Below are 14,666 nucleotides of genomic sequence, written 5' to 3'. Positions count from 1 at the left end.
GAGGGTTGGACACAAACCCGGTTTAGGGTAAGGGGCGGGGATTGGGATTTGGATACACACACGGTACAGATCTGAATCCCATGGAAAACATATGGTGAGATCTGACAACAGCAGTTGGTGAAAGGCACCCCCCAAACACTGAAGAATTTGAGCAGTTCGCAGCTGAAGAGTGGGCCAAATGGCCAGTAGAAAGGTGAAGCAAGCTCATTGATGGCAGGCAGTTATCTTGGCCAAAAGCTGCGAAAATAAGTAATAGATTTGAGGTGCCAATAAGTTTGTCAATGCCATTTGTAATTTTGATATCATGGATGGTCAGTCCTTACATTCATAGCTCTGTCTATAAATTTGAGAGTGATTTCATTTTTTCCAGCCCCATCCCTCAGCATTTTACTGAAACAATGGAGGGCTACACACAGATACAGTGCCATCAGAAAGTGTTCATAACTGTTGTCTTACAGCCTGAAAAAAAAGACCTACACACAGTACCCCATAATGTCAAAGTGGAATTATGGTTTTCGAAATGCTTACCAATTAATACAAAATTAAAAGCTGGAATGTCTTAAGTCAATAAGTATTCGTCCCATTTGTTATGGCAAGCCTTAATACGTTCAAGAGTAAAAATGTGCATAATAGTTACATAATAGTGTTTAACATGATTTTAGAATGACTACCTAATTTCTGTACCCCACACATACTGTACAATTATCTGTAAGGTCCCTCAGTCGAGCAGTGAATTTCAAACACAGATTCATCCACAATGACCAGGAGGTTTTACAACGCCTGACAAAGAAGGGCACCTATTGGTAAATGGGTAAAGAAAGCAGACATTGAATATCCCTTTGAGCATGGTGAAGTTATTAATTACACTTTGGATGGTGTATCAATACACCGCTCAGGGATTTCACCATGATGCCAATGGTGACTTTACAACAGTTACAGAGTTTAATGGCTGTGATAGGAGACAATTGAGGATGGATCAACAACATTGTAGTTACTCCACAATACTAACCTAATTGACAGAGTGAAAAGAAGTAAGCCTGTACAGAATAAAAAATATTCCAAAACATGCATCCTGCAAAAAGGTACTAAAGCAATACCGCAAAAAAATGTAGCACAACAATTAACTTTTTGTCCTAAGGACCAAGTGAGTCCCACTTTAAATACTGTGCAGCATATAAAGGCTTCGTAAAGCCTCCATAACACTACATACATGAATTACAAATCATCTATAACTGTATGTCATGCTTTATAAAGAGTTCATAAATGTGGCATAACTGTGAGACGTAACCACCAATGTCAAATGTGATAAATCTGTGCTTTATAAAGGGTGGCATAAGCACCGCTTAATAAAGTCTTTATAAATTGAGGCTTCACAAAGCATTTATAACCCTGTTTATGCATCTTTGTAGAGGATTGAAATGCCAGGATAGTGGGTTCGATTCCCGGGACCACCCATACATAAAGATATATTCCCGCATGAATGTAAGTCGCTTTGGACAAAAGCTTCCGCAAAATTGTATATATTATTTTACTCTAAAACATTTTTAGAATGACCCAACTTCTTTCCCTCTTGGGTGCATAGTCAATATTGGACCTGACGTCAACTTTCCCCAAAATACTGTGCTGCAGGATGACACACCCTAAAGTGCAGTTATGCACAGCAAAAAACGTTGTCAGGGCCTTGTAAAATTAGTTTGAAACCCCCCCAGAATTAGGAAAAAATGTGAAAGTCCATTTTTTGTTTTTTGTTTTTCCAGGTTATGAATGTCCCCCATTTTATTTATAGAAAAGCAACAAAATTTGATTTTCGCTGTTCACAACAGTGCTTAAACCACATTACGGATGACTTTTCAGGTCTGGGAAAAATCAAAGAAACTATTGGCCCTCTAATTCAGTGCATATGCCCTGCACTGTTGTTTTTTGGTTAGCTGTGTTTCTGTAGTGCAATAAATGCACATTTGACAGGTTTGCAAATCAAAAAAAGATCAAGTTAACCTTTATTTATTGTAATTTAAATTAGTTTGTAGTAGTTAAGTGTTTTTCACGCCTTAGTCATTGTATTTTGTGTTTTTGTTATATGTTTGGGTAGGCCAGGGTGTGACATGGGTTTATATGTTGTGTTTCGTATTGGGGTTTGTATTATTTGGGATCGCGGCTGATTAGGGGTGTGGTATAGGCTTGGCTGCCTGAGGCGATTCTCAATTAGAGTCAGGTGCTTATCGTTGTCTCTGATTGGGAACCGTATTTAGGCAGCCTGAGTTCGCTTTGTATTTCGTGGGTGTTTGTTCCTGTCTTTGTGTAGTAGTCACCAGATAGGCTGTAATAAGTTTCACGTTCCGTTCTGTTGTTTTTGTATTTAGTATTTCAGTTATTTCATGTACCGCGATTCAGTTCATTAAAGTCATGAGTAACCAACACGCTGCATTTTGGTCCGACTCTCTTTCTTCAACAGACGAACGCAGTTACAGAAACACCCACCGCTCACGGACCGAGCAGTGTGTAAACTGGCAGGATCTAAAGGAGGACGTTATGGACGGTAGAGGCATGGAGTATACGACGTGGGAAGAAATCGACAGGTGGGCGGCCGACCCAGAGAGAGTGCAGGCGCCCGCCTGGGATTCGCTTCAGCAGTGCGAAGAGGGCTATAGACGAATGGAGTCTAAAAGGAAAACACGGCGACGCAGAGCGAAAACCGAAAGTAACCCCCAAATATTTATTGGGGGAGAGCGCAGAGAGAGAGTGGCTGAGTCAGGAGTCAGACCTGAGCCTACTCTCCCTGTTAAGTGTGAGGAGCAGCAATATAAGGACTTCTGGTCTTGGGAGATGATATTAGACGGAAAAGGACCCTGGGCTCAGCCTGGAGAATATCGCCGTCCCAAGGAAGAAATAGATGCGGAAAAACGGAGAGGCGCTGGTATGAGGAGGCAGCACGGCGACGCGGTTGGAAGCCGGAAAAGCAGCCCCAAAAAATTATTGGGGGGGGCTAGAAGGGAGAATAGTTATGCCAGGTAGGAGACCTGCGCAAACTCCCTGTGCTCACCGTTGGGCTAGAGAGACCGGGCAGGCACAGTGTTATGCTATGGAGCGCACGGTGTTTCCAGTGCGGGTGCAGAGCCAGGTGCGGCACATACCAGCCCTTCCTATTGGCCGGGCTGGAGTGGGCATCGAGCCAGGTAAGCTTGGGCAGGCTCGGTGCTCAAGAGCTCCAGTGCGCCTGCACGGTCCGGTCTATCCAGAGCCACCTCTACACACCAGTCCTCCGGTAGCAGCTCCCCGCACCAGGCTTCCTGTGCGTGTCCTCGATCCAGTACCACCAGTTCCAGCACCACGCACCAGGCCTCCAGTGTGCCTCGCCTGTTTAGCGCAGCCAGAGCCTTTCTCCTCTCCTGCGCTGCCGGAGTCCCCAGCCTGCCCAGCACCGCCAGTGCTCCCAGTCTGCCCAGCGCCGCCAGTGCTCCCAGTCTGCCCAGCGCCGCCAGTGCTCCCAGTCTGCCCAGCGCCGCCAGTGCTCCCAGTCTGCCCAGCTACGCCAGTGCTCCCAGTCTGCCCAGCGCCGCCAGTGCTCCCAGTCTGCCCAGCGCCGCCAGTGCTCCCAGTCTGCCCAGCGCCGCTAGTGCCGCCAGTCAGCCCAGCGCCGCCAGTGCTGCCAGTCAGCCCAGCGCCTCCAGACAACCAGTCTCTTCCAGATCTGCCCGACAACCAGTCTCTTCCAGATCTGCCTGACAACCAGTCTCTTCCAGATCTGCCAGACAACCAGTCTCTTCCAGTTCCGCCAGCCAGCCAGTATTTACCGGAGCCTACTACCTGCCTGAGCTTCATCTCAGTACTGGGCTTCCTCTCAGTACTGGGCTTCCTCTCAGTACTGGGCTTCCCCTCAGTCCCGTGCTTCCCCTCAGTCCCGGGCTTCCCCTCAGTCCCGGGCTGCCCCTCTGCCCCTCTGTCCCGAGCTGCCCCTCTGTCCCGAGCTGCTCCTCTGTCACGAGCTGCTCCTCAGTTATGTGGGGATCTGGGTGAGGACTATTAGGCCATGGTCGGCGGAGAGTGTGGATTATCCCAGGACGCGTAGGGGAGGAACTAGGACATTAATGGACTGGGGTCCACGTCCTGAGCCTGAACCGCCACCATGGACAGACGCCCACCCGGACCCTCCCTATGCTCTTGAGGTGCGTCCGGGAGTCCGCACCTTAGGGGGGGGGGGGGTTCTGTCACACCTTGGTCATTGTATTTTGTGTTTTTGTTATATGTTTGGGTAGGCCAGGGTGTGACATGGGTTTATATGTTGTGTTTCGTATTGGGGTTTGTATTATTTGGGATCGCGGCTGATTAGGGGTGTGGTATAGGCTTGGCTGCATGAGGTGATTCTCAATTAGAGTCAGGTGCTTATCGTTGTCTCTGATTGGGAACTGTATTTAGGCAGCCTGAGTTCGCTTTGTATTTCGTGGGTGTTTGTTCCTGTCTTTGTGTAGTAGTCACCAGATAGGCTGTAATAAGTTTCACGTTCCGTTCTGTTGTTTTTGTATTTAGTATTTCAGTTATTCCATGTACTGCGATTCAGTTCATTAAAGTCATGAGTAACCAACACGCTGCATTTCGGTCCGACTCTCTTTCTTCAACAGACGAACGCCGTTACAGAGTTGAGTTAGATTACATACAGTAGCTACCTCAATCATTATTTCAAATAATTTTGGTAACTTCACAGCAATTGCTAGCTAGCCGAGATTCAGCAAGCTAATGTAGTAGGCTCAAGCTAAATAAAAATCCCCGTAGATACAGCCACGTCTCATAGTCACGTCATGAGGTTTGTATATGAAAGAGAAATATAATAATACGAATTGAATGGAGTTTCCCATCTCCCCAATTAGAGTATTTCTGGCGCAGGACAGAAATGTCCTTATCCAGTTGGTGAGATAAAGGCATTTCCTAACAGACCTGCTAACTTAATTTGTTGTTACTTTTACGGTTGGAACCAACATGCCGTACTTCCAGCAGGTAGAAAGGCAATAACCATTCATCCACTATCTCTGAAACAAGCTACACTGTTTACAGCCCTGTGTAATGTTCAATGTAATTGCATTGCTGGACTTTTTGAAACGGTATTTTGTCTTGTTTTAAAATGTACAAATAAAAGGAAATGTATGGTTTAAACATGTCTTTAATGTTCATTTGTTTTAGCTGTTAGAGATAATTCCCTAAGTGATAATACATTGTTTACATAATTAAGCCATTAGTATGTGTTATGAATGATCAAAGGTGTCTGACTTTATTGTAAGTACAGCATGATGCGATACAGAATCTTTATGGATGTGTCATGAGTGACCGAAGGTGTTTCACTTCAAACTAAGTATTACTGCTGATTTATGAAGGTTCTCTCATGAACCACAAGTTATTGTAGGGTGTGAGAGGTATTTAAATAGTTTGAGGAACCTGCAAAGCTTGCATTTGTGTGCGTGTGTGTCAGAGCCAAGATGATTTGGAGTAGTCCAACATGAGACTACTGCTGGAGACCAGGGCTTAAATAGAACCTGTTACAATGGTGGCAACATTTTGTGGCTGATCTTTCAGCGAGGGAGTGGATGAATGTGTCAAAGACCTGACTGGGCCCAGCACCGCACGATATTGCTTGTTATTTTGTTGTGTTTGTGTACTGAGGAACATGTACTGTAACTTGGCTCCAGAAGAAAGCCACTTTCAATTTTCTTATGCTGGAGGCTTTCATCAAGAGAAGTGTTTCTTGGTGTAAAGTCGTGCCCAGGCTATTGCGCACACAGCACAAATAAGCCTGGGATATCAACTATTCAAAGTTGGCCTTAGTTGGAATGACCATAGAATTCTAAGGGAGAGCCCTTCCTGAGTAGATTATTTCTCATCAGGCTATGTCCTTTGCTAACAAAAACATTCCCCCTGGTTGTCAACTAGTTAAAGAATCCACAAAGACATAACTATGGCTAAATCCTGCTGATTTTCACAATTTCTCTTCTTAAAATGTGATTTTAAACCGAACTAACTAACGAAGGCCAAGTTTGATGCGTTGGTCCACCAAACATTCCGTGCATTTGGGTGGAAGTGTCTGGGAACGAGATTAGGTGTAATGTGACTAACATGACATCACTTTAGAGCGTATCCCATCCTTCAGCACAACATGTCACCCTTTTTAAAGCATATGTTTATATAATATTCGACATAGTGGGTTATGCCACATTTGACAGTGTTGATTATGTCACACAGTTATGAACACTTTGTAAAGCATGACATACGGTTATAGATACTTTGTAAGACATTTATGTAGCGCTTATGAAGGTATTATGAAGCCTTTATAAGCTGAACATCATTTAAAGTGGGACCATAGAGGATCATGTTCGGGACAAATCCATTACAACACAGTGAAATATTTCTGTATATATTTTTCAATTAATGTGCAAATATTTCTAACACGTTTTCAATTTGTCATTATGGATTGTTGTGTGTAGATGGCTGAGAAAGCACATATATTTAATCTATTTTAAATTCAGGCTGTAACACAACAAAATGTTGAATAGGCAGGGTTGCACATTTTGGGGAAAATTCAAAGGTGGAAACTTTCCGTGGGATTTAACAAAAATATATGCAAATCAATATTAATACCATTTAAATGTAGATGTTTTTTGCATTGGATATATTTACCATATCATATGGCGACAGAAACATAAACCTTTTACCTTATCATAATGTCACGCCCTGGTCGAAGTATTTTGTGTTTATCTTCATGTATTGGGTCAGGCCAGGGTGTGGCATGGGTTTTTGTATGTGGGGTGATCTAGCAAAGTCTATGGGTGTCTGGAGTGGTTCTCAATCAGAGGCAGGTGTTTATCGTTGTCTCTGATTGGGAACCATATTTAGGCAGCCATATTATTTGAGTTTGTCGTGGGTGATTGTCCTTAGTGTCCTTTTTCCTGTCTATGTGTTAGTGTACACAAGTGTAGGCTGTTTTGGTTTTTGTTACGTTTATTGTTTTTTGTAGTGTTTGTATTTAGATTCGTGTTACGTTTGTTTATTAAAACATGGATCGCAATCTACACGCTGCATTTTGGTCAGACTCTCCTTCACCACAAGAGAACCGTTACACATAAGTAGACATAATTGCAAATTATTAAATCGTTCTAATAGAAATAAAAAAACAATTTTGTTACGAATTAAATTAAATTAAATGAGTTCACATGGGATGATTTCACTGAACAACAAAATAATGTTCCATTGCATCTTCCGAAAACATTTTCAACATACATCTGTAAATTGATAGTTTCTAGACTAAAGCTTTGGTTGTCTTCCTCTCGGGCTTCCATGTCATCTCCCTGGACCTCCTCAAGTTCCGCCTCTTGAACATCAGACTCTGAGGCCTCATCTTCACTGTCACTTTCCAACCTTGTTGAGGATGGCTCGTTGTCAGGCTCAAAAAGTCTCAAATTTGCCCGGATGGCCAACAATGTTTTCAACCCTTGTATTGGTCAGCCTGTTGCGTGCTTTAGTGTGTAGGTTCCCAAACAAGGACCAGTGGCGCTCTGAGGCGGCTGATGTTGGTGGGATTTGGAGGATGATGGAGGCAACAAGGGACAGAGCCTTAGATCCACAATGTCCCTTCCACCAGGTGGTGGCTGATATTGCATCTCCATCCCAAAGCACTTGCTTGGAAGTGTACTTTTCCAGACTGCCAAGAACCTTGCCCTCATGCAGGCCAAGGTGGCGAGACACGGTTGATGACACAATATGCCTTGTTGATCTCTGCACCAAACAGGATGCTTTTGCCAGCATACTTGGGATCCAACATGTACGCTGTGGCATGTATGGGCTTCAGGCAGAAGTCTTCACACTTTTTTACAGTGGGGCAAAAAGTATTTAGTCAGCCACCAATTGTGCAAGTTCTCCCACTTAAAAAGATGAGACAGGCCTGTAATTTTCATCATAGGTACAAAATGACAAAATGAGAAAAAAAATCTAGAAAATCACATTTGTAGGATTTTTTATGAATTTATTTGCAAATTATGGTGGAAAATAAGTATTTGGTCACCTACAAACAAGCAAGATTTCTGTCTCTCACAGACCTGTAGATTCTTCTTTAAGAGGCCTGTCTGTCCTCCACTCGTTACCTGTATTAATGGCACCTGTTTGAACTTGTTATCAGTATAAAAGACACCTGTCCACAACCTGAAACAGTCACACTCCAAACTCCACTATGGCCAAGACCAAAGAGCTGTCAAAGGACACCAGAAACACAATTGTAGACCTGCACCAGGCTGGGAATACTGAATCTGCAATAGGTAAGCAGCTTGGTTTGAAGAAATCAACTGTGGGAGCAAAACCTGTTTTTCAACCACTCCACACATTTCTTGTTCATTAATAACAAACTATAGTTTTGGCAAGTCGGTTAGGACATCTACTTTGTGTATGACCAAAGTAATGTTTCAAACAATTGTTTACAGACAGATTACTTCACTTATAATTAAATTTTATCGCAATTCCAGTGGGTCAGAGGTTTACATTCACTAAGTTGACTGTACCTTTAAAAAGCTTGGAAAATTACAGAAAATTATGTCATGGCTTTAGAAGCTTCTGATAGGCTAATTGACGTCATCTGAGAGACTGGAGGTTTACCTGTGGATGTATTTCAAGGCCTACCTTCAAACTCAGTGCCTCTTTGCTTGACATCATGAAAAAATCAGCCAAGACCCCAGAAAAAAAATTGAGGACCCCCACAAATCTGGTTCATCCTTGGGAGTGATTTCCAAATGCCTGAAGGTACCACGTTGTCACGCCCTGACCTTAGTGATCTATGTTTTATGTATTATTTTGGTCAGGTCAGGGTGTGACGAGGGTGGGTATGTGTGTTTTTGTCCTGTCTAGGGTTTTTGTATATCCCTGGGTTTTTTGTGGTAACCTGAATTCGTTCCCAATCAAAGGCAGTTGTTTATCGTTGTCTCTGATTGGGGATCATATTTAGGTTCTCTATGTGTAGTTGCATGTCAGCACTCTGTCTATATTGCGTCACGTTAATTTGTTAAGTGTTCTTTTTTTATTAAAAGAAGAATGTATTCATATCACGCTGTGCCTTGGTCTCCTCTATACGACGAACTTGACACACGTTCATCTCTACAAACAAAAGTAAGAAGGTATATACACCATGGGACCACGCAGCCGCCATACCGCTCAGGAAGGAGACGAACATACTTTGGTGCAAAAAGTGCTAATCAATCCCAGAAAAACAGCAAAGGACCTTGTGAAGATGCTGGAGGAAACAGGTACAAAAGTATCTATATACACAGTAAAACAAGTCCTATATCGACATAACCTGAAAGGCGCTCAGCAAGGAAGACTACGGTTTGCAACTACACATGGGGGACAAAGATCGTATTTTTCAGAGAAATGTCCTCTGGTCTGATGAAACAAAAATAGAACGGTTTGGCCATAATAACCATTGTTATCTTTGGAGGAAAAAGGGGGAGGCTTGCAAGCCGAAGAACACCATCCCAACCGTGAAGCACACCATCCCATCCTTGAAGCACGGGGGTGGCAGCATCATGTTGTGGGGATGCTTTGCTGCAGGTGGGACTGGTGCCCTTCACAAAATAGATGTCATCACAAAATTACGTGGATATATTGAAGCAACATCTCAAGACATCAGTCATGAAGTTAAAGCTTGGTCGCAAATGGGTCTTCCAAATGGACAATGACTCCAAGCATACTTCCAAAGTTGTGGCAAAATGGTTTAAGGACAACAGTCAAGGTATTGGAGTGGCCATCACAAAGCCCTGACCTCAATCTGATGAACACACAATCTTAGCTGAACATTGTTTGTTGCTATAAGCACAAACTTGGCAAGTTGTGAGAGTGAATGGAGATGCATTGTATTCCAGATTCCCAGCAATTATCACACATAAAACATACAAGGTTTCTGATGTCATTGTTTGCAGTTGTGCAGAGTGGATTTCCCCACAGTATAAACAAGTGCAATTTAAACTATTCATCATAGCAGGGTAAAGTTGCTCCTCTCTCTGTCCTCCACTGCTAATGAGAAAGCTGTGAAATATAACACCAATACATACGTGGTCATTATTCAGGAAAATGTCCCATAGAAAAGAAAAAAGCATACATAAGTAGATACATCAAAAAAGGCCATCATTGTGACTGAGGAAAAAAACTCCCATTGAATAACTCTTAGATTTATTCATTTTTAAAGGAATTTACTCTGAGTTTTAGTTGTACATCGCAGCATACAGTAAGGAAATCCATTTTCTTCCACACCGGTCTATGGTTATTACTTGGCACAGGCGCCCCAGAGAAGTTATGGAACATTTAACACAATGCATAAAGTTTTACAACTAAATCCCCTAGCTCCAAAGGCAATGATGGAATATCATATTGCTCAGGTGTTGCAATTCAGAGTCGATATTCTGTGTTTCATGAAATACTATTCTCTTCCAGGGACATGGCCAATGATAGCAACTTTTATTAAGCACAAACGGAACACAGAAATTCCATTCTGAGGCACTGAAGAGCTACGCAGACAGGCTGCATTGCCAAAATCCCTCTCCCTTTAATTCTAGTCCCCGTTGCGGGGCGTTAATGACTTACACAACAGCTGTTTCACCAGGAACGTTTGGGTTTATGATTCTTCCATGTGAACCATAACCACCCACTGTCAGACTGATGCACAGCAACCAGTGACTATCTCTGAGGTAAAACAACAGCGTTCTCATCATTCTCCCACTCTCTCTCTCTCTCTGTCAGACACCTTCTCTTTCTGACATACACACACACTCCGACATACTCACACGAACACACACACAATGCAAACACATTTTGTGTGTGTAATACATGTACGTGTTAGAGAGGACTAGAGAGAAAGAGAGGGGAGAGAGAAATCGAAATAAATAAAATCCCAGAGATTAAGAGAGAAATAACGGCAGAAATGTGATAGAGTGATAGCCCAGTCACTCATAGGATTAGAGTTACGACTCAGAGCTCCAACAAGCAAGAAATAACCCACTGCTGGGTCAAAAGATGTATGAACAATAATCTAGCAAGACATAACCCACTGCTGGGTCAAAAGATGTATGAACAATAATCTAGCAAGAAATAACCCACTGCTGGGTCAAAAGATGTATGAACAATAATCTAGCAAGAAATAACCCACTGCTGGGTCAAAAGATGTATGAACAATAATCTAGCAAGAAAGTAAAGCAACCCACTGATGGATCAAAATAAGATTTTGGGGGGTAATCCTAGTAACCCAACACATTGGGTTATTCACAGCGGTATGTATTTAAAATAACCCAGCATGATTTCTGTGCTATAACCCAAGTTGGGTTGCTTTTAACCCAGCATTTGTAGAGTGAGAGAGAGAGAGAAGACAACCATCTGCTAGGGAGCCACTGGCGTTTACTCAGACAAATCCACCGTTCAGTGCATCTGTACCCGCTAACGTAATAATAAGGATATTGTACCAAGTCTATTTTATACAATTAAAAGTGATGCTGGTGTCCTCATCTTGCAACTTTTCAATTACATCTGCAATACATTTGATGCACTGTTGATTAGAGAGAGGTTTGGTTTTCTGCCAATGATAGTCCACAGAGAGAGCAACTTCTCATGCACTGAACTTGGCTTTCTAGACAGCCATTGGTATTTGAAGTGCTCTCTCACTCTTGAAAATCTGCATTAATTTATATTCATGCCTGCAAATGTTCAGACTCATGATACAAATATGACTCAGAGCTTACCTTCAAACAATACAAATTGTTTGCTGTGTCCAAATCACATACATGTTGGCTATAGCAGGTGTGATTTCAACAGCTGACTGCACATTCACTCCAAGGTGCAAAATAAGCGCACTACACTCCTCTCTGTGTCACGCACGAGCTGAGCTTGTCATATGTGATGTTTTTACTTATCTGGCTGTGGACATACTCAGTATGTTGAGTCTAATGTGATGGGAGGTTACATACCTCCAACATCTTGCAATACAGGTGTGCAGATAGCCGAGGGCAAGACCAGAGCAACGGGTTGAGTTTGCAGTGTGGGCTCTAATATCACATATTTTACTTTAAAATGACGTCAGAGGGGTGTCAGCCGAAGCAGGACTGGCAGATTGTCAGTCTGTGAAAGGCACGGAGAGGCAGGGAGATATAGCACCGGGTGATAACACTGCACTCTCTCTTCAAATGACAAGTGCTTATTCTCCCCAATACCGCGCGCAGCATATCGCGCTCATAGACTCACTCTTCCAAAAGAACTCGTCTTCTCACTTGGTCTCCTGTTTCTTTTTCAACCTATTACTTACATTAATGTGTTCAAAGATGTACGAAATGTGCAATTTTGGCCAAAGGTGACCTGTCTGCATGTCGAAATTCATCGGTGCATCTTTTCGGGGTTGACTGTTATAACCGTCCAAACTGGGTAGGCTATCTCTCCGGATGTTTTGCGATGCTCTGCCTCTCAGCAATTTAGAAAAGTGCGTGGTCATTTTCAGCGCCGAATCCACAGATGCCGCCGACGAATCACCTTGCCTTTCCGGTGTAATTTTTCACAGCCCTTTGACTGTCCAGTGGAGTAAATTCGATGATTTATATAAAGACAAAGTTTGACCGTCACAAGTGGTCAGCGGGCACCTTTTGGTAATCGGACAGTGGACGGACCACCTGTCCATGGGCTCGGTGCGTCCTTATCAAATTGAAGGAAAGATAATTGCAAAGTACAATATATTTGCATCGTCTCGCCTTTGGTGGTGTAATAGCAGGATTTACATCATATCTGGAGTAATTTTATGTGCGCAATATTGAAGGATATAGCCTTAGAATGTTTGCATTAATGACATTTGGAGTAAGGTACATCACTTGAGTGTATTAGACACTATAGACTTTTGTGGAAACCATCTAAATGTGAGGAAACCTGGAAAACTGACTTGTTGAGAAAATTTGGATAATACGGTCTATTGCACGCAGGTAAGAAGAATTTAGTCTCCACCTTATGTAATTAGCTTTATATAAGTTTCACTGTAAGTGGAACATGTCTCTGGGTGTTATTTAATCTACAAAACATTATTGTTTCATATTTGCATACGCCCATATCGAACGCTCTCTCTTCATAATCTATGCCATTTCAAGTGCTATGAGCGTCTTCTGGAATTGAATATTAGCCTACTGTATCGATTGTAGGGTTCACAGGAAACATAAATATTGTGTCTATAGTGTGTTTATTGGCACAATGTTTTTTACATTGTGCATTCAATATGTTGAATGTGTGAGTTAATTTTGTGAGCTTCAACAGAAGACTGTTTCCAGCTTTATGAAGAGAAATTGAGCAAAACTTTCACTTACCGTACGCTGGGGGTCGCCAAAGGTACATGCTGCCGCGCTACATGACTGCAAGCCCTTGTTGGCAAATAGGTTGACACACACCAGGGGCGTAATCACAGGTGGGACCGGGGCGGCGTAAGCACGGGTGGGCCCAAGCACACCCACCGGGAAGCCAGGACTACCCAATCAAATTGAGAAAAAATAAGCTCTACATGTCATTGTTCCAAAAGGGGTGTTATTTGTCTTTTTACCTAAACATGCAAGCAGTGCACTGGGTTAGTCAGATTTGATTGAATATATATAACACAACAGATGAGCTGGAATGTAATAAATAACTGAAAGCCACACCCGTAATAAGCCACAAATATGACCGCATTGAGGCATATGTCACTGTGATTCTATGGCTATATGCACCAAAATGAGAGCTTGGGACTATAAGGTCCGATCTGCAAAATATGATTCTGAGGTAATTGGCTTTAAATGTTCCGAACCCTTATTGGTTTGAATGGTGTCGGAAATTTTTATCTTGCATTCTTTTGAATTTAACAACATGAATTGGGGTATTTAGAGGACTATATAGTACTGTATCCCCCAATTTTCTTTTACACAAATGCAGATAGAACCTTATAGTCCAAAGCTCCCTCCATGCCACTGCCTATTTAATGTGTTAATTTAGCGAACTAAATACATCTGTATTTTAGCTTTATAAATGCTATATTTTCTCTCAGCCTCATGGCAAAATGTGTGGAATAGCATGAGATGAGCTATAAAACTGCACATCTTCCTCTCTACCCCATGGCAAAATGTGTAGAATTGCAGGAAATTTGCCTTAAAACAGCAACATTTTCCATCAGTTTCATGGCAAAAAGTGTAGAATAGCATGAGATTAGCTATACAATTGCTAAATGTTCTCTTTGCTCCAATGGCAAAATGTGGAAAATTTCCGAAAGTTATCAGCTGTTTTTGGCCAACCCAAATTTTGGCAGGCCTACCCACCCACCATGACTTTCTGGCTACGCCACTGACACACTCACACCCACACACACTTTCTCATTGCCTAACACAAGAAAAATATGTATGAATTACAAGCCATTAGTTGTACCAGAACTGTCAACACTGTTTCAAAGAGATAATGCTATAATAACCCTTGCAATGGGTGATTTTACTTGTATATGACCATTATGTGGCCATAGGCCTACAGTACACGCTTGGTCTTCAGAATTGGCTAATATGTCTTTATGAGATAGCACCATTCATCACCACTAGATTCTTTGAAGTTTGTTCCTGTGGCTGGCCACATTAGAGCAGAGCTAATGTAAGCACATCCATCTTGCCAAGTAT

The 14,666-nt window shown here is 42.5% G+C and overlaps 1 protein-coding gene across 1 annotated transcript in view; it reads left to right on the top strand.

The window, feature by feature from the left end:
• The first annotated feature begins 12,154 nt into the window (after nucleotides 1–12,154).
• LOC124022445 (adherens junction-associated protein 1-like) overlaps nucleotides 12,155–14,666 on the top strand; it is an 86,590-nt gene continuing 84,078 nt past the window's right edge. Inside the window, exon 1 of the mRNA XM_046337366.1 lies at nucleotides 12,155–12,971. The gene's annotated coding sequence lies outside the window, so the exon portion shown is untranslated. The remainder of the gene's footprint in view (nucleotides 12,972–14,666) is intronic.

This window comes from Oncorhynchus gorbuscha, linkage group LG03 (assembly GCF_021184085.1).
Source record: "Oncorhynchus gorbuscha isolate QuinsamMale2020 ecotype Even-year linkage group LG03, OgorEven_v1.0, whole genome shotgun sequence".
Lineage (NCBI taxonomy): Eukaryota > Metazoa > Chordata > Actinopteri > Salmoniformes > Salmonidae > Oncorhynchus > Oncorhynchus gorbuscha.
This window is presented reverse-complemented; position numbering and strand designations above follow the sequence as displayed.